Source organism: Rhinopithecus roxellana, chromosome 20 (assembly GCF_007565055.1).
Source record: "Rhinopithecus roxellana isolate Shanxi Qingling chromosome 20, ASM756505v1, whole genome shotgun sequence".
Lineage (NCBI taxonomy): Eukaryota > Metazoa > Chordata > Mammalia > Primates > Cercopithecidae > Rhinopithecus > Rhinopithecus roxellana.
In genome coordinates, this window is record NC_044568.1 from 46,580,250 (window position 1) to 46,603,908 (window position 23,659).

The 23,659-nt window shown below is 44.9% G+C and overlaps 1 protein-coding gene across 2 annotated transcripts in view; it reads right to left on the reverse strand.

Moving 5' to 3' along the window:
- The window catches only part of TMC5 (transmembrane channel like 5), a 91,568-nt gene extending 72,412 nt beyond the window's left edge, over positions 1-19,156 (reverse strand). Inside the window, exon 1 of one of the 2 annotated variants that reach the window (XM_030925581.1) lies at positions 11,199-11,595. The gene's annotated coding sequence lies outside the window, so the exon portion shown is untranslated. Of the gene's footprint in view, positions 1-11,198; positions 11,596-18,921 lie in introns of those variants that run through there. The other variant, XM_030925582.1, reaches the window with a different exon arrangement.
- Between the last annotated feature and the right edge of the window lie 4,503 nt (positions 19,157-23,659).

The window sequence follows — 23,659 nt, forward strand, 5'->3', positions numbered from 1 at the left end:
TCCTCTTTTCTTTTTGTTTTTTGTTTGCTTGTTTTCCTTTCTGTAAGGAATTTTCTGTTTTCAAGATATTTATTCAATTCCCAAGGAAAGGTAATGTAAAGAGAATGTAAGATTTTTAGCTTGTTAAATGAGTGAGAAAGAGTCGGAAGCTAGAAAATGAAAAATGAATTTTAATCGCTTGAAAGGCATCACCTAAACATGGCAAAAAATCCTTCAAGGAAATAGTCTAAGGTATTGTTTTTACTACTGAAGTAACAAATGCCTCTTACAACACTGAATTAACATGAGTTCTAATATATTTTTTAAATGAGAACTGGGGCCGAGCGAGGTGGCTCAAGCTTGTAATCACAGTACTTTCAGAGACTGAGCCTGCGTGAGACTGGGAGTTTGAGGCTGCAGTGAGCTATGATCATGCCACTGTACTCCAGCTTGGGCAACAGAGCAAGCAGCTGTCTCAAAAAAAAAAAAAAAAAAAAAGGAAAATTTGGGAAGAAGGAATTGGCAAATGCTACCAATTAATCTTCACAAGTAAAATTTGTTTTTAAAAAAGCTAGAATGAGAAGATTCTTTTATTTTACGAGGATGTTTGAAGCCTGTCAGATCTCCTTCTGCTAGCTAAGATTCCTCCTCTTTTACCATGATCCTTTCTTGGAAGGAAGTTCATGGACTAAACTCCTCCCAGCAGTTTTACCTTAACTCTGAGCCCACTTGATTAATGCTACTTTGTAACGAGACTTTCTCCTAAGACAGTCCCCAAGGTGGGTGAAGCTCACAGGCCTTAGATGTAAAGCTGGTGGATGCAATTGAATTGCAGTACAATGTTTGCATTCGGGTGTTGATGTTCTGTTTGAAGTACACAGTGTGTGCAGCTGGCTTTCATTCTATTTTAGAAAGAAAGCGACAGAAACTATAGATCCAGAGCAGTGGTTCTCAAGAGGGGCAATTTTGCCTCTGAGAACACATTTGGCAATGTGTGGAGACATTTTTGGTTGTTACAACCGTAGCGGGGGTGTGATATTGGCATCTAGTAGATAGCTGCTAAACATCCTAAAATTTACAAGACTGGCCTCCCCACAATAGAAAATTATTTGGCCCCAAATGCCAAGAGTGCCAAGGTTGACAAACCTTGATCTAGGGCAATGCTGTCCAACAGAACTTTCTATGCTGATGGAATGGTTCTCTACCTGCATGTCCAATATGGCAGCCACTAGCCACATGTAGCTATGGGAACACTTCAAATATGGCTAGCTCGGGAACTAGATTGAGAAACTAAATTGTTTATGTATTTTTCTTCTTTCAGAGATAGGGTCTCGTTTTGTCACTCAGGCTGGTGTGCAGTGGCATGATGATAGCTCACTGCAGCCTCGAACTCCTGGACACAAGTGATTCCTGCATCTCAGCCTCTTGAGTAGCTGGGATTATAGGTGTGAGCCACTGTGCTTAGCTATTAAATTTAATTTTAATTAACTTTAATTTAATTCACCATGTTGCCCAGGCTGGTCTTGAACTCTTGGCCTCAAGTAATCCGCTGGCCTTGGCCTCCCAAAGTGCTGGGATTACAGATGTGAGCCATTGTGCCCAGCCGGAACTCCAACATTTAAGACATTATTGATGAGGGTGCATCTGACAACACCAAGCTTGGGTGCCCATGGGAGTCACTTGGGACCCTGCTGGAGAGGGGGGCACATGGATCCTCAGGTGACCAACATCCCAGTTTATCCAGGACTTTCCCAGTTTTAGCACTAGAAGTTCTGTGCTAAAACCCCATCAGTACCAGGAAGACCACCCCAGCCCAGGTCCCATTCCCAGAAGTTTTCATTCACTAAATCTCAAGTGGGACCTGAGAATTTAGCTTTTTATCGGGTTTCCCAAGTGATTCCTTTATGCGCCAAAGTTTAAGAATCACTGCAGGCCGGGCGCGGTGGCTCAAGCCTGTAATCCCAGCACTTTGGGAGGCCAAGACGGGCAGATCACGAGGTCAGGAGATCGAGACCATCCTGGCTAACACGGTGAAACCCCGTCTCTACTAAAACATACAAAAAAAACTAGCCGGGTGACGTGGCGGGCGCCTGTAGTCCCAGCTACTCGGGAGGCTGAGGCAGGAGAATGGCGTAAACCCGGGAGGCGGAGCTTGCAGTGAGCTGAGATCCGGCCACTGCACTCCAGCCTGGGCAACAGAGCCAGACTCCGTCTCAAAAATAAATAAATAAATAAATAAATAAATAAATAAATAAAAGAATCACTGCAGATCAGCCAGCGAGGAGCAGGGAGAGAGGGGGGAGGAAAAAAGTAGATTCATTACCATCACATAGAAGGTGAGCATTTAAAAAAAAAGAGAAGCAATCAAAAATGTTTTAAGATGATTAAATTGCTTTTTAGCAAAACAAAACAAAAAGTGGGTTTGTGGGTTGCTTGTGCTTCAGCAGGTTGGCTACTTCTTGCTTGGCTGGATGGCTGCATCCCACCCCAGAAGAAGGAGGATTCCCCCTCTCTGGGACAGCTGGAGACAAGTCAAGGTGCCCATCCTGGCTCTTGCACCCACTGAGATCTGCTAGGAGTGGGCTCTTCTGCTATCTGACAAGAAAGGATGCTGCTTACTGGAGACCTGTAGGCTACAGAAATCTGTCCTCTTTCCTTCCCCACTGTCAGTATGCTCAGAATCCTGCCAGGAACAGTGAAAAATGATAAAGTTTAATGCTCCCTTTGGCTAGGGATCCTCCCTGTTCTCTATCACTGGGTCTGGGAAAGGCGGCAGGAGGCAATGAAGCTGGGGTGACTTTTATGCACACCCTGCATGTATGGGTCTGCATCAAGTCTCCTTCTTTTAGAGGAAAAAGAACCTCCTTCTGGATCCACCTTGGGGGTCAGAAGCGTAGCTCTTTATGAGACTAATTCAGATTCTTATAATAGTCCTACAATGCTTAAACAAGTATTATATAACACACCCCAAGTATTATTGCTCTGGATTTGCAGACAGCAAAACACAAAATAGAAACCAATGACAACAAAACAACGTATATGTATCTGTGCCATCCACGGTTATAAGAACCGGACAGGCATTAGCCCATTTAAATCTTACCATGCCTTAGAAATAGGTGCTATTGGTTGGGTGCGTGGCTCACGCCTGTAATCCCAGCGATTTGGGAGGCCAAGGCAGGTGGATCACCTGAGGTCAGGAGTTTGAGACCAGCCTGGCCAACATGGTGAAACCCTGTCATTACTAAAAATACAAAAATGAGCTGAGTGTGCTGGTACATGCCTGTAATCCCTGCTACTTGGAAGGCTGAGGTGGGAGAATCGCTTGAACCCGGGAGGCAGAGGTTGCAGTGAGCTGAGGTCATGTCACTGCACTCGAACCTGGATGACAGAGATCTGCCTACAGGTCTGCTTACTGGAGACCTGTAGGCTACAGAAACCCCTCTTCTTTCCTTCCCCACTGTCAGTGTGCTCAGAATCCTGCCAGGAACAGTGAAAAATGATAAAGTTTAATGCTCCCTTTGGCTAGGGATCCTCCCTGTTTTCTACCACCCGGTCTGGGAAAGGTAGCAGGAATAAATAAACAAATACATACATACATACATATATACATACATACATGCATGCATACATACATAAAACGCTTGAGGAAAAGCTAAAGCAAGACGAAGAAGGCATTTGAGAGAAAGGGAGAAATGATATTCAAGAGACAATGGAAAGAAATACCAGGAAAACAGCTGTGCCCAGCTCTAGAAAACGGTCCAAATTACACCACCCAACAGAGAGAATGAATAAGAACAGGGGTGACTTCAGAGATACAGTAAAGCTGTGTATATTTTCTCCGTCAACAACAACAAAAAATCAAAGACAAATAGAAACTCCAAAACAAGCAATCCTCTAAAAGCTGTAAAGAAAGTCAGAACCGAATATGAATAAACTAAACTCTGACCTGCCTGTGCGCAATCAAGGGTGCACAATTAAAAACAAAACAAAACAAAACAAACAGCAAACTCAGTTCACCTGAACCAATGATTCAGATGAAGTGACATAAAGTGACATAGAATTAGATGTCCCTTTCTAGGAACTCAACTTCTCTAATGCATACATAACCACAGCTTTGAAGCCAGTCGTTTTCATCTTTTATAATCTACCTGTGATAGTGTGATTTGTGATAAGAAATATATCTTTGGTCTTTATTCCAGGTTTCCCGCACAGGTTCCTAAAACGTTGGAATTTCCTAGGTGATGGGAGCGTCTTTTGTTCTAATATTTGGTCTTTGGTTCTGGTTCCTAAAACGGAGCTCCTAATCTCTTGGAAATTCCTGGGTGACGGGAATGTCTTTTGTTTTAATGAGGCAGCTTTCAACAGGGGCTCCTGGATGGAAGCTGGTCACCAGAAAGACCAAGCCAGGGTTAGAAGCTTGCAACTTTTAGCCTCGCCCCTCATCCTCCAGGAACGAGAAAAGGACTGGAGATTGATTTAATAATCAACGGAGCCTCCATAAAAACCCTCAATGAAGAGGTCAGAGATCTTCCAGGTTGAACACATTCACATTCTTAGAGAATGACACACTCCAACTCATTGGGACAGAAGCTCCTGAACTTAAGACTCTTCTGGAACTCACCCTGTGTACTCCTTCACCTGGCTGTTCACCTGTATCCTTTATCATATTCTTTTTTTTTTTTTTTTTAAGACAAAGTTTCACTCTTGTCACCCAGGCTGGAGGGCAATGGCACCATCTTGGCTCACTGCAACCTCTGCCTCCCGGGTTGAAGTGGTTCTCCTGCCTCAGCCTCCCTATGTAGCTGGGATTACAGGGGTCCGCCACCATGCCCATCTAATTTTTGTATTTTTTGTAGACTGGTTTCCACCATGTTGGCCAGGCTGGTCTCTAACGCCTGCCCTCAGGTGATCTACCCGCCTTGACCTCCCAAAGTGCTGGGATTACAGGCATGAGCCACCACTCCCAGCCTATCATATTCTTTATAATACACAGGTAACCGTAAGTAAAGGTTTCCCTGAGTTGTGTGAGCCGTTCTAGAAAATAATCGAACCTGTGGAAGAGTCCCAAAAACTTCTACTTTACAGTCAGTTGGTCAGAAGTTCCCGAGGCCAGGACTTGAAATTGGTGTCTAAAGTTGGGAAGCAGTCTTGTGGGGCTGAGCCGTTAACCTGTGGGTTCTGACACTAACTCCAGTCAGATTATGTTGGAATTCAATAAAATGGCGGTGGCGGATGTGGTGGTTAACACTTGTAATCCCAGCACTTTGGGAGGCTGAGGTGGGCAGACTACCTGAGGTCAGGAGTTTGAGACAAGCCTGGTGAGCATGGCAAAACGCTCTCTCTACGAAAAATACAAAACAATTAGCCAGGTGTGGTGGCACATGCCTGTAGTTCCAGCTACTTGGGAGGCTGAGGCAGGAGAATCACTTGAACCTGGGAGGTGGAGATTTCAGTGAGCCAAGATGGCACCACTGCACTCCAGCCTGGGTAACAGAACAAGATTATCTCAATATAATAATAATAATAATAAATTGTGGGGCACGCAGCTGGTGTTGGAGACTTGGTCGGTGTGGACCCCTCAACCCCCGCCAATATCTGGTCACAGAAGTGTTCTCTGTTGAAAGTACAGTGGGAAAAAACCTTTTTCCTAGTACTCAACCTACAATGCAAGAAACATGTGATTGTACTTTGTAAGACACAAAAAGCAAGTTTGTAAACCACAATATGTAAAAAATAATTTTTAGAAGTGGGGAAATGCAGGGGGAAGAACTTTATTAGAGGAAAATGTTAAGGTGCTAAATTCCTTCTCTTATGAAATGGAGAGTCAGCGATGCTGCCCAAGTTTCAGGAACTGTAAGGACGTCATCATTGGCAATGGTTCTCAACTGGGAGTGATTTTGTCCCCAAGGGACACTGAGCAAAGACTGGCAAACTTTGGTTGTCACAGCTGCAGTGAGTGTGCTATTGGTATCTAGTGGGTAGAGGCAGGGATGCTGTTAAACATCCTCTAATGCACAAGACAGCCCCCACAGCCAAGAATGGTCTGGTCCAATGTGTCAGTCATACAAAAGTTGAGATATCCTGATTTATCGCTATGAAGGAAACAACAAAATATAAAAAATGAAACAAAATTAGGAGAGAACAGAATGGGAGAAGGAAGAGAAAGGAAAAGGGATAAGTGCAGCGGTGCAACCATAGTTCACTGGAGCCTCTAACTCCTGGGCTCCAGTGATCCTCCGACCTCAGCCTCGTGAGCAGCTGGCAACACACGCACACGCCACCATGACCCGCTGAATTTTTATTTTTTAATTAATTAATTAATGTCAAGACTGAGTCTCTCTCTGTCGCCCAGGCTGGAATGCAATGGCACAATCTCAGCTCACCGCAACCTCCGCCTCCTGGATTCAAGCAATTCTCCTGCTTCAGCCTCCCGAGTAGCTGGGATTACAGGTGCCCACCAGTACGCCCAGCTAATTTTTTGTATTTTTAGTAGAGACGGAGTTTCACCATGTTGTCCAGGCCAGACCTCATGATCCACCCACCTCGGCCTCCCAAAGTGCTAGGATGACAGGCGTGAGCCACTGGGCCTGGCCTATTTTTAATTTTTTTTTGTAGAGATAGAGTTGCACCCAGGCTGATTTCTAATGCCTGGGCTCAAGAGATCCTCCCACCTTGGTCTCCCAAAGTGCTTGGACTACAACAGACGTGAGCCACCATACCCAGCTGCTTACAATTTTTTGAAAATAAGACATGTGATTTCCAAATAAAAAAGACAAATTAAGTAAGTACTTAAAACTGCAAATATATGACTATGGAGGTTTCTGAACAATCCAGGTCCCTAAGTAAATGGAGACACCTGGAAAGTGGTTTGGAAGCAGGGCATTGGAGTTTCCTTTGCAATACAGTATCCTAAATGTCCCTCTTTTCACCCCACTCAGGGAAGCAGAAAAGCCAATTCTTTCTCTCTCTCTTTTTCCCCCCTTTAAATATCTTTGAGTCATAGCAAATTGTCTCTTCTCTCTCTCTCTCTTTTATTTATTTATTTTTTTGAGATGGAGTCTAGCTCTGTTGCCCAGGCTGGAGTGTAGTGGCACAATCTCGGCTCACTGCAACCTCCACCTCCTGGGTTCAAGTGATTCTTCTGCCTCAGCCTCCAGAGTAGCTGGGACTACAGGCGTGCGCCACCATGCCCAGCTAATATTTTGTATTTTTAGTAGAGACAGGGTTTCACCATGTTAGCCAGGATGGTCTCGATCTCCTGAGCTCGTGATCTGCCCACCTCAGCCTCCCAAAGTGCTGGGATTACAGGCGTGAGTCACCGTGCCCAGCCCTCTCTCTCTCTCTCTTTTTTAAGAGATGGAGTCTCATTCTGTCATCCAGGCTAGAGTGCAGTGATGGGACCTCCTAGGCTCAAGCCATCCTCCTGCCTCAACCTCCCGAGTAGCTGCGACTACAGGTGTATGCCAACCACACCTAGCTCAAATTTTCTTTTTTCAACTCTGATTTGTTCCACATTCACCTCTTGAATTCTGCTACCTTTCCTCCCATGCTGGGTAAGTATGACATCAAGCTTGGGAAGTTTCTAGATTCAATGCTGTTTGCAGCAGGGCCAGGACGAGGGTGAAGAAGTAAGATAAGTGTTGAGCTGCGATGCAAATTTAAAGGGGGCCAGAAATCCCAGTAATCAAGTATATCATCCATTTTCATACCTGAGACTGCGTAATTTATAAAGAAAAAGAGGTTTAATGGACTCACAGTTCCACATGGCTGGGGAGGCCTCATAATGATGGTGGAAGGCAAAGGAGGAGCAAAGGCATGTCTTACGTGGCAGCAAGCAAGAGTACGTGTGCAAGGGAACTGCCCTTTGTAAAACCACCAGATCTCATGAGACGTATTCACTATCATGAGAACAGCATGAGAAAAACCCACTCCCATGATTCAATTACCTCCCATGGTATCCCTCTCATGACATGTGAGGATTATGGGAGCTATAATTCAAGACGAGATTTGGGTGGGGACATACCATATCATTAAAATAAATAATATTTTAACGTGATACTTTTAAAAATAAAAATAAATGCAAAAAAAAACCCATGATGAAAAAAAATCAATATGTTAAAAACAGACAGGATCAGAATTACTGCTTTGTGCTTTTGGCTCTGGCTCTGGCTCTGATCTTTCTCAGTGTCACACTGACTGACAGACAGAACCTTGCGATCCAGGTGTCCATGAGTCTCATACTGCCAGGTCCTGTTATCTCACCTCAGGAATGACAATTCTTGGGGTGACCTAAACCATTTTCTTGGAGATACCCACTCACCTCCTCTCATTTTAAGTCCTTTCCTCTGATTGTATAATTTATAACTCAAGTCTCTGATACAGGATAAAATTCCATTTCTCCTTTGGAAAGCCACTATTTTGCATTGGATGTGGGTGCTAACACATCAAAGGCTGGGAACTGTGACTATGGGCTTCCAATTCTTCTGGTGAATTCTAAACACAGGACTGTCTTTTTTTTCTTTTAAATGATACCCATGTTCAGCCACGCGAGATGGCTCACTCCTGTAATCCTGGGGCTTTGGGAGGCTGAGGCAGGAGGATTGCTTGAAACCAGGAGTTGGAGACCAGCCTAGGTGACATAGCAAGACCCTGACTCTACAAAAAATTTTAACAATTAGCTGAGCACAGTGGCATGCAGCCGTTAGTCCCAGCTACCCAGGAGGCTGAGTCTGGATGATGACTTGAAACCAGGAAGTTGAGGCTGCAGTGTGCTATGATCATGCCACTGCACTCCAGCCTGGGGGACAGAGTGAAACTCTGTCGCTACAGAAAATTTTAAAATTAGTTGAGTTTTTTTTTTTTTTTTTTTTTTTTTTTGAGACAGAGTCTTGCTCTGTCACCAGGTTGGAGTGCAGTGGCACAATCTCGGCTCACTGCAACCTCCACCGGCTGGGTTCAAGTGATTCTCCTGCCTCAGCCTCCCCAGTAGCTGGGACTACAGGTGCGTGCCACCATGCCTGGCTAGTTTTTTGTGTGTGTTTTAGTAGAGACAGGGTTTCACCATGTTGGCCAGGATGGTCTCGATCTCCTAATCTCGTGATCCGCCCTCCTCAGCCTCCCAAAGTGCTGGGATTACAGGCGTGACCCACGACGCCCAGGCTAAAATTAGTTGATTTTTAATCGTTCATGGTAGTGCACACCTGTAGTCCCAGCTACTTAGGGGGCTAAGGCAGAAGGATCACTCAAGCCCAGAAGTTCAAGGCTGCAACGAGCTATGATCACACCACTACACTCCCTATAAATATTATTTTCCCTATGAATGCCTTCACAGAAATGACCACCTCTGATGATTAGCATTCTAGCAGCTGTGATTTATCTCTGGGAACAATGAACGTTAGGTGACTGGAAATAACCTGAGCAATAATAGTATCACCTCCTGCCACGTCATCCTGAGAAATCTTGGCAAATATGATTATTGAGTTGTTCATTAAGTGTTTATGAAGATGTTCTATAGCTTGAACTTGACCCTGTCTTCTGGGGACGGGACCTTTGCTGGCAAAATATGACAATAAACCCTACTTTTAACATTCATTTCCACTGAGCTTCTCTTCCCCTCTCTTGTGTAGAAAGAATCTAGTCAAACAATAACAATTACAATAATAAGTTAATAATAACAACAACAGTAACAAGCATGAAGACAGACAGCACTATTTATTGAGTGCTGATATGCATGCCAGGCACAGGGCTATGCCCTTCACACGTATTAGCAACTGAATGCTCAAACAACTTTATGGGGAGGTATTACTATCCCAATTTTATGATGACATTGAGACCCAGAGAGGTTAAGTAACTCACTCAAGGTCACACAGCTAAACAGAGGCACAGTGAGATTCAAACCCATACCTCTCTGATTGCATATGCTGGGCTTGGATCATCATCATCAACAACAACATCATTGTTAGCAGTGCATGGTGGCTCATTCCTGTAATGCCGGCAGTTTGGGAGGTTGAGGCAGGAGGATCGCTTGAGCTTAGGAGTTTGAGACCATTCTAGGCAATATAGTGAGACCTTGTCTCTACTAAAAATCATAAAAGGTAGGCAGACATGGTGGCATGTGCCTGTAGTCTCAGTTACTTAGAAGGCTGAAGCAGGAGGATTGTTTGAGCCCGGGAGATCAAGGCTGCAGTGAGCTAGCATTTCACCACTGCACTCCAGCCTGGGCAACAGAGTGAGATACTGTCTCAAAAACAAACAAACAAACAAAAAACAAAAAGCAACACAAAAATCACTTATCAGAGGAAGAAGAGAAGGATGAGAAAACTGAGAGGCATGAGAAAAATGAGAAGTTATTGTTTCTTGAACACCATAAAGAAGTAAATAGATTTTTTTTTTTTTTTTTTTTTGAGGCGGAGTCTCGCTCTGTCGCCCAGGCTGGAGTGCAGTGGCCGGATCTCAGCTCACTGCAAGCTCCGCCTCCCGGGTTTACGCCATTCTCCGGCCTCAGACTCCCGAGTAGCTGGGACTACAGGCGCCTGCCACCTCGCCCAGCTAGTTTTTTGTATTTTTTAGTAGAGACGGGGTTTCACTGTGTTAGCCAGGATGGTCTCGATCTCCTAACCTCATGATCCGCCCGTCTTGGCCTCCCAAAGTGCTGGGATTACAGGCTTGAGCCACCGCGCCCGGCCATAAATAGATTTTTTTTAAACCCCAGAGAATGAAGTAGCATTGGGAGAGACCATGTGAATTCACTCATCCAGCAAAGCATTCTTCTAGAACATGATGCTCCAGTAGGCACCCCCAGACATACAGGTCACATTTATTGCATGTTTGTCGTGTACTGTATTTTCTTATTAGCTCTGATATCCACCTGTGGAAGTGGGAGCTTTTTGGCACACTACCCGTTATACAGACAAGGAAACCAAGGCCAGAAGCATACAATAACTGACCCAGAATCCCACAGTTAGACCTGGGGAAGCCCAGATTCCAACTCAAGCAGACAACCCCAGGGCTTGTTCTCATAATCAACACTCTCTTGCCTCCCATTTCCCCATGGTCATTCTTTCCTCTAACAAATATCTGTTGTGCCTCAAATCTGTGCCCTTGTCTGGCAATAACCAATAGGACAGCCTCAGTTTCTGTCCTCCTTCCCTGACACGTTCCCAAGCATTCCCCATTATTCCCGTGACCTCCCACTCCTCCTTCAAAGCACCTTCTCTTACCTGCCCTCAGTTCTGCAGGAAAATCCAGATAAAACTCCCCTCTACTTTGTAGTTTAAAGCTAGAGGGACAGGCAACAGGTCCTCTTTTCTTCTTAACTAACCGGTAAGGCCCATCTTTTTCTGCCTCTCTGCCGTGTTGCCTTAAAGACTGCTCCTTGTTGTCGTGGTCACACGGCTGGGCAGGATGCCACCAAGATCACGGGGAGGGGGTTATTTACTGAGCTCATTGCTGTTTTACGCCACCCTGGCTATCATCTCTTTCCTCACCAACCAATGAATAACCAGGTCTCACCTGGTGAAAATGCAAATCAGTCTTCCCCCTCTGACATCACAGCTGCACCTATGGCCTCTGTCCACTGAGTCTGCAACGATGAAGGCCTCACTCAGGTCCCAAGTTGTGCATTTCCTTCTTCCTAAGCCCTGACTTCCCCCTCTCATTAACATTATTGTAATATCAGCGCAATAGAAATATCAAGATCCTTTCTAGAGGCTGTTTTCTTTCTTGGACACCATAAGGAAGTAAATAGTTTCGTTTTGTGTGTTTTTTTTTAACCCTAGAGAGTGAAGTGGTGTGGGAAGAGATTACCTGAATTCATTAATCCAACAAAGAAGAGAACGTGATGCTCCACTAGACACCCCCAGGCACTGGCTCCTTTTTTTTTTTTTTTTTTTTTTTTTTTTTTTTGAGATAGGGTTGGCCTCTGTCACCTAGGCTGGAGTTCAGTGCTGCGATCTCAGCTCACCACAACCTCTGCCTCCTGGGCTCAAGGGATCCTCCTGCCTCAGCCTCCCAAGTAGCTGAAACCACAGTTAAGAGCCATCATGCCTGACTAATTTTTGCATTTTTTTGAAGAGTTGAGGTTTTGTTGTGTTGCCCAGGCTGGTCTTAAACTCCTGAGCTCAAGTGATCCACCCATCTCGGTCTCCAAAACTGCTGGGATTACAGGTGTAAGCCACCCCACCTGGCCTGGCCACGTTTTTCTTTTGCTTTTTGTTTCTTTCTTTTTTTTTTTTTTTTTGGAGACAGAGTCTCACTCTGTTGCCCAGGCTAGAGTACAATGGCGCCATCTGGGCTCACTGCAACCTCCGCCTCCCGGGCTCAGGTGATTCTCCTGCCTCAGCCTCCCGAGTAGCTGGGATTACAGGTGTTGCCATTACACCCGGCTAATTTTTGTATTTTTAGTAGAGATGGGATTTCACCATGTTGGCCAGGCTGGTCTTGAACTCCTGACCTCAGGTAATCCACCTGCCTCGGCCTGCCAAAGTGCTGGGATTACAGGCATGAGCCACTGTGTCTGGCCGCCTGGCCACATTTTTCTATAGATACGTCCCCTTTGGCAACATGTGGACCATACAGATTTAACTCTGTAATTATGATCACCAATGGCATGTCCCTTCTGGAAACAAAGGACAGGCAGTATAAAATCAGCCTACATTTCAAGACAGTTGACTCAAATTCCAGTGCTGACTCTGGCACTCTAAGACTGTAATGTCTCACCTCCTCTGAGCCTCAATTTCCTCCCCATTAACCTACAAAGTGGGAACTATATATGCTGCCTCCTTCTAGTGTTGAGAAGGGCTACATCAGTTAACATTTGAGAAAGTTTGGACTAAGATTATTTCTAGCCACCTAAGACTCAGATTCCCAGGGATAAACCCCAGCAGATGGGATGCTAATGCATCACAAAGGGTTTTCTCTGAGAAGGAAATTTTATATTCATACAGAAATAAAGAAGGAAGTAGACAATCCAGGGCTGCATCACATTTCTGTATTTTTACAAATGCCAGAACAAACAAGATCCATTTCCTATGGCACTTGCAGTTGGGGGAGTATCATTTAAAAGAAAAAAAAGAATGTCGTAGTTCTACAATTCACAAAAAGAATTGAGGTCTATAGTTACTGTTCCTTTTTTTTTTTTTTTTTTTTTTTTTTTTTTTTTTTTTTTTTTGAGACAGGCTCTTGTTTTGTCAATCAAGGCTGGAATGCAGTGGTACAATCACAGCTCACTGCAGCCTCTGACTCTTGGGCTCAAGCGATCCTCCTGCCTCACTCAGCCTCCCAAGGAGATGAGACTACAGGTATGTACCACCACATTTGGCTAACATTTTTAATTTTTGTAGATATGGGTCTCTCTACATTGCCCAGGCTGGTCTCAAACTACTGGGCTTAAGTGATTATCCCCCCTTGGCTTCCCAAGGTGCTGGGATTACAGGCATAAGCCACTGCACCCAGCCCCAATCTTTGATGTATTAGTACTGAATAGAAAACAGTGGCTTTCAAACGGAGAAATGGAATTTTCTCCTGTGGAAGAGACTTGAGTTATAAACTGTGTCATCAGAGGAAATGAGAGGAGGAGGGTGGTGGTTTCCAAGAAGATAGTTTGATTTGCCTCAAGAGCTGTTATCACTTGGGTGAAAGGACAGTATCTGGCAGCATTTGACTCTAAGAACACCTGGATCGTGGGGTTCTGCCTGCCAATCGTGGAGCTGAGCCAAAAAAGCTCCAGGCAAGAAGTCAAAGCAGTAATTTTGATTCTTTTGTAGCTATAAGTCAGGATTTCTCAACCTCAGCAGTGTTGTCATTTGGGGCCAGACAACTGCCTGTTGTGGGGAGCTGGGGGGACTGTTCTGTGCATTGTAGGATGTTTAGCAGTATGCCCGGCTTCCATCTATTAGATACCAGGAGGACACCCCAACCCCACCCCATCTGCAAGCTAAGACAACTAAAAATGTCTTCAGGAATGGGCAAATACCCCTGGGAGGCAAAACTGCCTCCACCTGAGAACCACTGCGCTAAATGTTACCAAGTTCCGTGGACTTTGAAGCGTCTCCTCGCTCTCCATTGCATGGGACAAGGAAATCAGCAACTCAACATTTTCTCTAATAGAGTTTTCTCCCCTCTGTTTCTCCTCTTCTAGAAACTATACCATAGTTTTACATATTTCGGTTTATGACACATATATGCCTTATAAACTGTAATTATACGTTTCTCGTCTGCAGGTAGACTGTAAGTTGGCAATACTGGTTGCTTCCAGAGTGAGAAACTGGGTGGCTGGAGACAGACATGGAGGGGGATACTTTTCAATATTTGCTTAGACATCTTTTGGATTTTTTCCATTTTTCTTTTTTAGAGACAGAGTCTTGCTTTGTCACCCAGGCTAGGCTCAAGCGATCCTCTTGCCTCAGCCTCCTGAGCAGCTGGGACTACAGGAACTCACCATTATGTCCACCTAATCTCTCTTTTTTTTGTTGAGATGGGGGTCTCCCTATGTTGCCTAGGCTGGTCTCGAACTCCTGGCCTCAAGCGATCCTCCCCCCTCAGCCTCCCAAGGCTCTGGGATTACAAGTCACTGTGCCTGGTCTCTTTGGGGTTTTATACCATGTGGCAGTGTAACTTTTTCAAAAAAATAAGTTGAATCTTGAAAATTGTCTCCCGTGAATTGCGGGCAGTATGAATAGCATGGTCCCATCTTTTTAAAAGATAGGTAGAAATAATCTCTATTATTACACCCAGGAGGAGAGGGAGAAATCTGGAGTAACACACATGAAACTCCAAGCAGCAATTATCACCAGGGGGTAAATTAGCAGAGTTTTTCACCTTCTATGCAAATATTTTTATAAATACAATTTTAAAATAACTTGCATGTGTATTGTGTTAGTAATTGGAGAAAACAACAGGAACAGTAAAAGAAAAAGATCTATTTTCAAGGTCACTGGGGAGCCCCTCAAGTTTGGGAAGTGAGGAAGAGGGAGAACCTTCTGGAAGCAGCAGATGCTGGGAGCTCCAGACACAGGAAGCAGGAACCCTAGATAGAGGCTGATGATTGAATTAGGGGGTACAATGAGGGGGGCATGAATTAAGAGAGAAATGAAAATAAATGAGCAGACACTGGAATAGAAAGGATAGCTCTGTGTCATTGGATGGGTTATGAATTTCCCTGAGCCTGCCTCAGTTTCCTCAGCTATAAAATGGAAGTCATTATAATATATAAGTGACCAACATTTATCACTACATTGTTCTAGCCCTATGAGTTAGGTACTACTAGAATCATCCCAGTTTACAGATGAGTCATTTGAAGCACAGAGAGGTTAAGTAACTTGGCCCAAGGTCACACAGCAAGAAAGTGGCAGAGGCAGGATTTTAACCCAGGTGGTCTGGCTCTGGAGCCTGAGTTCTATAGATGACTAGGGCTGGGACTTAGCACAATACCCAGCACATGGTAAGCAGAACAGACATTAAAGACTATGATTATGTTAAAGGGCTAGGATTCCTCATCTACCAAGTACCATATTAAAGGATGTAGTGCCTCCGCGCAAGAGGAAAGCACAATGTCCTTCCCAGCCCATGCCAGCCTTATTGTCCCCAGAAACTGCCCTGGACTTTTTTTTTTTTTTTTTTTTTTTTTTGAGACAGGATTTCACAATGCCGCCCAGGCTAGAGTACAGTGGCACGATCTTGGCTCACTGCAACCTCCACCTCCCAGGCTCAAGCAATTCTCGTGCCTCAGCCTCCCAAGTAGCTGGAACCACAGGCATGCACCACCACGCCTGGCTAATTTTTGTACTTTTAGTAGAGACAAGGTCTTGCCATGTTCCCCGGGCTAGTCTGGAACTCCTGGACTCAAGTGACCTGCCCGCCTTGGCCACCCAAAGTGCTGGGAATACAGGATTGATTAATCGTGTCCAGCCTGCCCTGGCACACTTAAAGTCAGCATTTGTCCTACCAGAACACAAAACTCTCCAAAACGTTGACAGGTGGAGATCCCTGGAAGGAGACCATCTAGATGAGAAGCGGGTGGTAGGGTGCACCTAAAGTCCTAGCTACTTGGGAGGCTGAGGCAGGAAGATCACTTGAGGCCGGGAGTTTGAGACCAGCCTGGGCAACACAGCAAGATCTCGTCTCAACAACAATTAAAAAATTAGCTGGGTGTAGAGGCGAGCACCTGTAGTCCCAGCTACTCAGGAAGTTGCGGTCAGAGGATCGCTTGAGCTATGACTTTAAGACTGAAGTGAGCTACAATTGTGCCACTGCACTCCCACTTGGGCAACAGAGCAAGACTCAGTCTCTAAAACTAAATAAATAAATAGATGTGAAGGGGTTCAAGGAAAAGGTGCTTTATTTAATCCTCCTTGGAGAGCCTGACCTACACAGCAACAGATCCTAAGGCCACGAATGGAAAGGAGCATCAAGCATCAAATAACATGGACAGTTATAGCTGTCATTCATTATGTGCCAGACATTCTGCCTAGTGCTCTCCAGACATGAATGCAGATCATTCCTCCAACAGCCCTAGGCGGTCCTATGATTCTCCCCATTCTACAGACGAGGAAACTGAGGGTCCAAAGGCAATTTGCCAAAATCCCAGAGCTAGGAATTACTCCGGGATGACATGCGAACCCGGTTCTAGCTAGAATAACCACTCCACAACTGTCCTTCCCACCTGAAATCCTCCTCCCAAAGCTTCATCAGCTGCAAGCAGGCGGAGGAGACAGGACATTCTTTCATATAACAAAAGAACGGTGGGTCTTGGAGACAGCCTCTTGGTGCCCCCAGGTGAAGAGCAGGGATATGGGTGGCACCCCTTCCTCTTCGGGGCCTGGTTCTGTGGGCTACTGAGAAGGCAGGGAAGCTCCTTCATCACCTCTGCCCCATGACATCCCACTCTTCCTTCTGCCTCTTCTAAATGGACACAACTACTGTGCCATTCCCCCACTCTTGTAGAGGCAGTCACAGCACTTACTGTAGCTAATGTTGATTGAGCACCTACTAAGTGCCCGGCACTGTTCTGTTTCATCTTTATTTAATCCCCACAAAAGGGTGGGCTTGGGCTGGGTGTGGTGGCTCACGCCTGTAATCCCAGCACTTTGGGAGGCTGAGGCGGGTGGATCAACTGAGGTCAGGAGTTCAAGACCAGCCTGGCCAACATGATGAAACTCCATCTCTACTAAAAATACAAAAAAATTAGCCGGGCATGGTGGTGGGCACCTGTAATCTCAGCTACCTGGGAGGCTGAGGCAGGAGAATTGCTTGAACCTGGAAGACAAGAGATGGCAGTAAGCCCAGATCACACCACTGCACTCCAGCCTGGGCAACAGAATGAGACTCTGTCTCAAAAAAATAAATTAAAAAAAAAAAAAAAAGTCAGGCTTGGTGGCTCATGCCTGTAATCCCAGCACTTTAGGAGGCTGAAGAAAGAGGATCTTTTGAGCCCAGAAGTTCAAGACCAGACTGGGCAACATAGTGTGACCTCCATCTCTACAAAAATTTAAACAATTAGCTAGGCATGGTGGTGTGTGCCTATAGACCCAGCTACTCGGGAGGCTGAAGCAGGAGGATCGCTTGAGCCTGGGAGGTTGAAGCTGCATGAGCTACAATCACAGCACTGCACTCCAGCCTGGGCAACAGAGCGAGATAGCAACTCGAAAGAAAAAAAAAAATCCCACAAAAACCCCATAGGATAGGTGCTATTATTGTCCTCATTTTAAAGATAAGGAAACTGAGGCACAGAGGAATCAGATAACTGCCACATTTACCTGCTAGGAGGTGATGGAACCTGGATTGCACGTCAAGATCACACAGACTCCTCTACAGACCACCCAGGTAACATGGGGTGACTTATTCAACCTCTTTAAACTTTTGTCTCCTAATCAGTAGTCTGAAACTAGCAGGGGTTAATGGAAGGATAAAAGGTAACATATGCTCCTTATTCATTCAACAAGTATTTATAGGACATCTACTGTGTGCCAGGCACTGGGGATGTATCTGCAAGCAAAACAGAAAAAAATCTTACCCTTCCAGCATGCACACATTAGTAGGGGGACACATATGTGGGTTAGCTCAGTAGATCTTCACAACCCCATAGGCAAGCTACTATTATTGCACCTGTTTCACAGATAGGGAAAAGGGTCTCAGAAGTGGCAAACCCAAGTTCACTCTTCTGAGAAATGGTGGGACCTGGATTAGATAATATCCAGTCTCCGGAGTTTGACTTCCTGAATTCAAATCCCACAGTTTCCATTTAATTGCTGTTGGCAAGTTACTTAACTGTCTGAAACTAGATCTCCCAAGGGTAAAATAGGACCAGGAGACCCTATTTCATAGATTACCCCAGGAGAAATAACAACATCTCACATTTAGGAAGCAAACAAGGCTCACAGAATCTCTGTGAGGGAAGTCTAATTTTAACCTTTTTCTTTCTTTCTTTCTTTTTTTTTTTTTAAAGATGTGGAAACTGGATCCCAGAGAGGATAAGTAACCTGTCCAGAGGTGCACAACACACAAACAGTGCGCTTCCAAAGCTCATGTTCGCTCTGACCCAGGCCGCTTCTCAGATAAAAAAAACTCACCGGATCGGGCATGGATTATTCTTTTCTTCCTGCACCTGCAGGGCGGGCTGCACCAGGGCGGTGGCCCGGCCATGTGCATTCCCTGGAAGCTTTCTTAAATGCAAAGGGTCCGAACGCGGCTGTCTGGGGCTGGAGCCGCAGCCCCCTCTACGTGCTCCCCGATTCCCGCGCCTGGTGGTTCTCCCCGCACTCTGGCGCCACACCCCGCTCGCTCCCCGCTCCCGGCCACTGCTGCCACGCTTGGGGGCCCAGCATTGGGTACACCCCGCCCAGTTCTTCCCAGACTCTCTGGGAGCCGGCGAGGGGGCTCCGCCAAGACACCCCTGCTCGGCTGGCAGCCCCGGCGCTGGCCCCACTCCTGGCGAACCCGCCTCACCTCTTGGCGCTCCTGTTGCCACTGCGTGCGCTGGCCCTCTAGTCGACCCCGGCCTGGTGCAGCCCGCAGGCGGCGCGCCCTGCTCTAGGGACGGCCTTCCTGCCTCAGGGGCCGATCGCTTTCTTCTGGGAATTGAGCCAGTTCCTTTTGGGTTGGGAGGCCTGCTGGCATCCGAGACCTCTATCCACTGCCCGTAGTCTGCATTCATTCTTTCTTTCCGTGAGCCAGCCTTACCCGGAGGCCACCAGATGCCGCGCAGGCCTGGGTGTTGCAGCGCTTGGAGGACCCAGCAGGCGTATGGGCCAGGGTTGCGCTCTCCAAAACTCTGGCCAAGAGCCACATCATCTAATCCTAAGGGAAATGCAAGTCCTCTCATGATTATCACTAACTACGAGATAAATGCAAATCAAAACCATAATGAGATATTGGAACAGGAATTAAAAGAAATTAAAGAGTGCGTAAGCAGAAACTCAGTTGTATGTAAGAAAACTCAGTTCCCCCTGAGAAAGAAAAAGAGCTGAAGTCCTTTAAAAACGCCCATTTTTCTGTGGCTAGTGAGCCTTATCTCTCCTCCCTTCCCAGGCCTTGTGAAGCCCCTGATTCCCTAGCTGTGTCGCTGCAATGTCATTAGACAGATAAACTCAAGTCACAAAACATGTTTCTCCTTGAAAAGTAAGAAATGATGTAACACATGTCTCAGTTGAATAACTGCCTTTGTTTCTCGCTTCTGTAGTATGCTTCCCCCTGCACAGATCTCCCTACCCCCACGAAATGCTTAAAAGGTAACTTAACTCTTTGTTCAGTGCTCAGTCCTTTGGATGTTAATCCGACTGGGCCAGTTCACCTAAATAATTAATAAATAATCCTCCGGAACCCCATCGGTCTCTCTGATTCCTTAAAAATCCCGCCAATGGTGTAAACCCGGGAGGCGGAGCCTGCAGTGAGCTGAGATCCGGCCACTGCACTCCAGCCTGGGCGACAGAGGGAGACTCCATCTCAAAAAAAAAAAAATCTCGCAACATTTCCACCTCACATCTACTAGACTGGCCACTATCAAAAAACAAAAACAAACAAACAAAAAATAAGTGTTAATGAGGATGTGGAGAAATTGTGCACTGTTAGTGGGAATGCAAAATGGGTGCCACTGTGGAAAACAGTATAGTGGTTCCTCAAAAAAACAAAAACAGAAGGGTATATATGCAAAAAAAATTCAAAGCAAGATCTCAAAATGACATTTGGGCTGGGCATCATAGCTCAGTCCTGTAGTTCCAGCACTTTGGGAGGTTGAGGCAGGTGGATCACTTGAGCCCAGGAGTTTGAGACTGGCCTGGGCAACATGGTAAAACCCAGTCTCCACAAAAAAAAATACAAAAATTAGCCAGGCATGGTGGCACATGCCTGTAGTTCCAACTACTCAGGAGACTGAGGTATGAGGATGGCTTTAGCCTGGGAAGTGGAGGCTGCAGTGAACATTAATCATGCCACTGCACTCTAGCTCAGGCAACAAAGGAAGATCCTGCCTCAAAAAAAAAAAAAAAAAAAAGATATTTGCACACCCATGTTTGTTGCAGCATTATTCACCATAGTCAAGCGTTAAAAGCAAACTAAATGTTCATCAGCAGATGAATGGGTAAAGACAATGTGGTTATGGTTATATATACACAATGGAATATTATACAGCCTTAAAAAAGAAGGAAATCCCATCACATACTACCACATGGATGAACCTCAAGGACATCATGCTAAGCAAAATAAACCAGACACAGGAGGGCAAATACTGTATGATTCCAATCATTGGAAGTACCTAAAGCAATCAAAATCATAGAAACAGAAAGGAGAAAGGTGGTTGGTTGCCAATGGCTTAGAGAAAGGAGGAGGGAGATAATTTGTGTGCAATGAGCATAGAACTTCAGTTTTTCAAGATGAAAACATTCTAAAGATCTGTTACACAATGTGAATACTTCCTATACTTCACACTGATGAACTATACAGTTAAAAATAATTAAGACTGGTAAATTTAATCAGGTGTGTTTTTACCATAATATTGAAATGTCATTATGTCCTTACAATGTCATAAATGTAATTGTGATTATTGCAACCAAGGAGAGGTATGTAATGTTGTAAGAATTTATAATTAGGGGCATTCCCCCAGTGTCAGGGAAGGTTTCCCTAAGGAAATAATGCTTCAGTGAGCATCTGAGTCAAAGTCAAAGTGGGGAGGTCACATGGCAAGTCTAATTTCTTGTATGTAATACAGTTATCTGTCCATTTGAACTTTTCTGCTTTGTAAGTAGAATCAAGGATAATGGGGGCATGATGGCAGAGGCCTATAGTCCCCAGCTACTTAGAAGGCTGAGGTAGGAGGACTGTTTGAACCCAGAAGTTTGAGACTGCCATGAGCTATGACTGCACTACTGCACTCCAGCCTGGGCAACAGAGTGAGACCCTGTCTCAAAAAAATTTTTTTTAATGTTAAAAGATGAAAAAAAATAATAATGATGACAACAACAGCCAACATGTACTGATAAATAATTCAATTAGTTAATTACTTAATTAACATAGTAGTCAAGTGCAGGGATTCTGAAGCCATACTATTTGACTTTGAATTCCAGTTCTGCTATATCCTTACTAGTTTCATAATCTTGGGCAAACTACTTAATCTCTGTACCTCAGTTTCTTCATCTGTAAAATGAGGGCAATAATAGTGAGACAGCCAGTTGGGAGGGGATCCCTCAATAATCTCCAGCCTCTCCAATCGGACTGCACACTGGGAGGAGCCACACAAGTTTGTGCTATTTGCAGCAGGGAGGAGCCTGGCCCCTCCTCTTTCTGTGTGGAACCTGGGATTTGAATGGCCAGGTGGAAAGTGAGACTCTGGCCCAGTGAGAGTCCCTGTGTCCCCCTTTTCCCCCTTTTCACCCAATAAAACCCTGTCTTACTCACCATTCAAATTGTCTGTGAGTCTGAATTTTCATGACCATGGGACAAAAAATCCTATATTTAGCTGAACTAAGGAAAAGCCCTGCAACATTTTTGGCACCCAATGTGGGGCCCGAGAAGTGGTGAGTGAGATGCAAATCAGGAATTATCTTTCTCTCTCCCTTCCAAGCCTTTTCGTCCTCATGGCCTTTTCCTTCCCCTTTTGGGATGGACCAGAAAGCAGCTCCCTGCTGCTCCCCATTCCCTCATGGAGCTGGGATGCATGGTCCAAGGGCCCCACACAGCTGGCTGGCTGGTTCCCAGTGACACCCCACTGCTGCAGCCTTCCCTTTCCCTAGCCAAGGAGTTTCACTCTACCAGACAGTAATTAAGCTTAAACTTGTCTCTCTGGTGGAGGACCTACTTGCATAAGAGTAAGACATTCTTCCCCAGGCATTTTTAAACTGTATATTTTTCTTTCCTATTCTCCACCCTATCAGCAGTTAATTTTTAAAGTTTTTTTTTTTTTCTTTTATAAATCATTTTTACCAGGCCAGACTCCAAAGCTATCACTGTTTATATTTTCTGCAAAGTTTTGGTTGTGAAATCAAGCCTCCATCTTGTTTTACATCCTGAGGGCATGGCTCGTAACTTTGGTGGCAAGGCTTTGTTTAGCAGTCCTACCTTAGGGAATACATTTCTTTCTGGTTTGATATTTGTATATTTTCCTAGTCCTGTCTCTTAAAGGGCCCCAGCCAGTGGACTGGGTTTTCTTCTGCCTGTGCATGTGTTATATGTGATGTCTGTAAAAAGAGCTCTAATTAATTTGGCCTAAAGAAAGACAAGCACTTGCATCTAATACTTTTTAAAGGGGAGATAAAAACTGTGGTACCTTTCAGTTCATGTGACTTTAATCTTTGAGAAATAAAAACAGTCTTAAAGATTATTGGTAAAAAGCAGATGTCATTAAAATGTGAGTAGGTAGACAAAATAATGCAGGTCAAATGCTAGGTTTGATAAGTGTTTTGCGGTTACAAACTGCTTTTTGGGTTTTGGGAACTATTTGACTTGCCAGCTTCACAATTGGTAAGGCCTGGGGACCTATGGAACTAACCACACCCTTAATTATAATGGAGTCAAACCTTGGCTGTACTTAGCACACAATTAAAACAACTTACCAGGTTTTAAATTAAAGTTAAAAATTGCTAGCAGTTACCATTATAACACATAATTGAAACTACTGGAAATAGATTTATATGCAAGGTGTATAAGAACAGTACAATTATTTTTTTAAAAAAGGTTATAAGAATGCATGGAAATATAAATGTTTGCCTAGGGTTAAAGGCTTGTTTTAAATTAGATAGGAAAAAGCTGAAAGTTCAAAGAAGTGGTGGAAGAATTGTGGAAATTAATCTTGCAGAAAAGATTCTCTGTGTGAACATATTAATTAAATTCAAAAGGGTATTATATGGTTTTTCTGTAAATTGAGAATTGAAATAAAAACACAACAAGGTATTCTTTTTTTTTTTTTGAGACGGAGTCTCGCTCTGTCGCCCAGGCTGGAGTGCAGTGGCCGGATCTCAGCTCACTGCAAGCTTCGCTCCCAGGTTCAAGCCATTCTCCTGCCTCAGCCTCCCGAGTGGCTGGGACTACAGGCGCCCGCCACCTCGCCTGGCTAGTTTTTTGTATTTTTAGTAGAGACAGGGTTTCACCGTGTTAGCCAGGATGGTCTCGATCTCCTGACCTCGTGATCCACCTGTCTTGGCCTCCCAAAGTGCTGGGATTACAGGCTTGAGCCACCGCGCCCAGCAAGGTATTC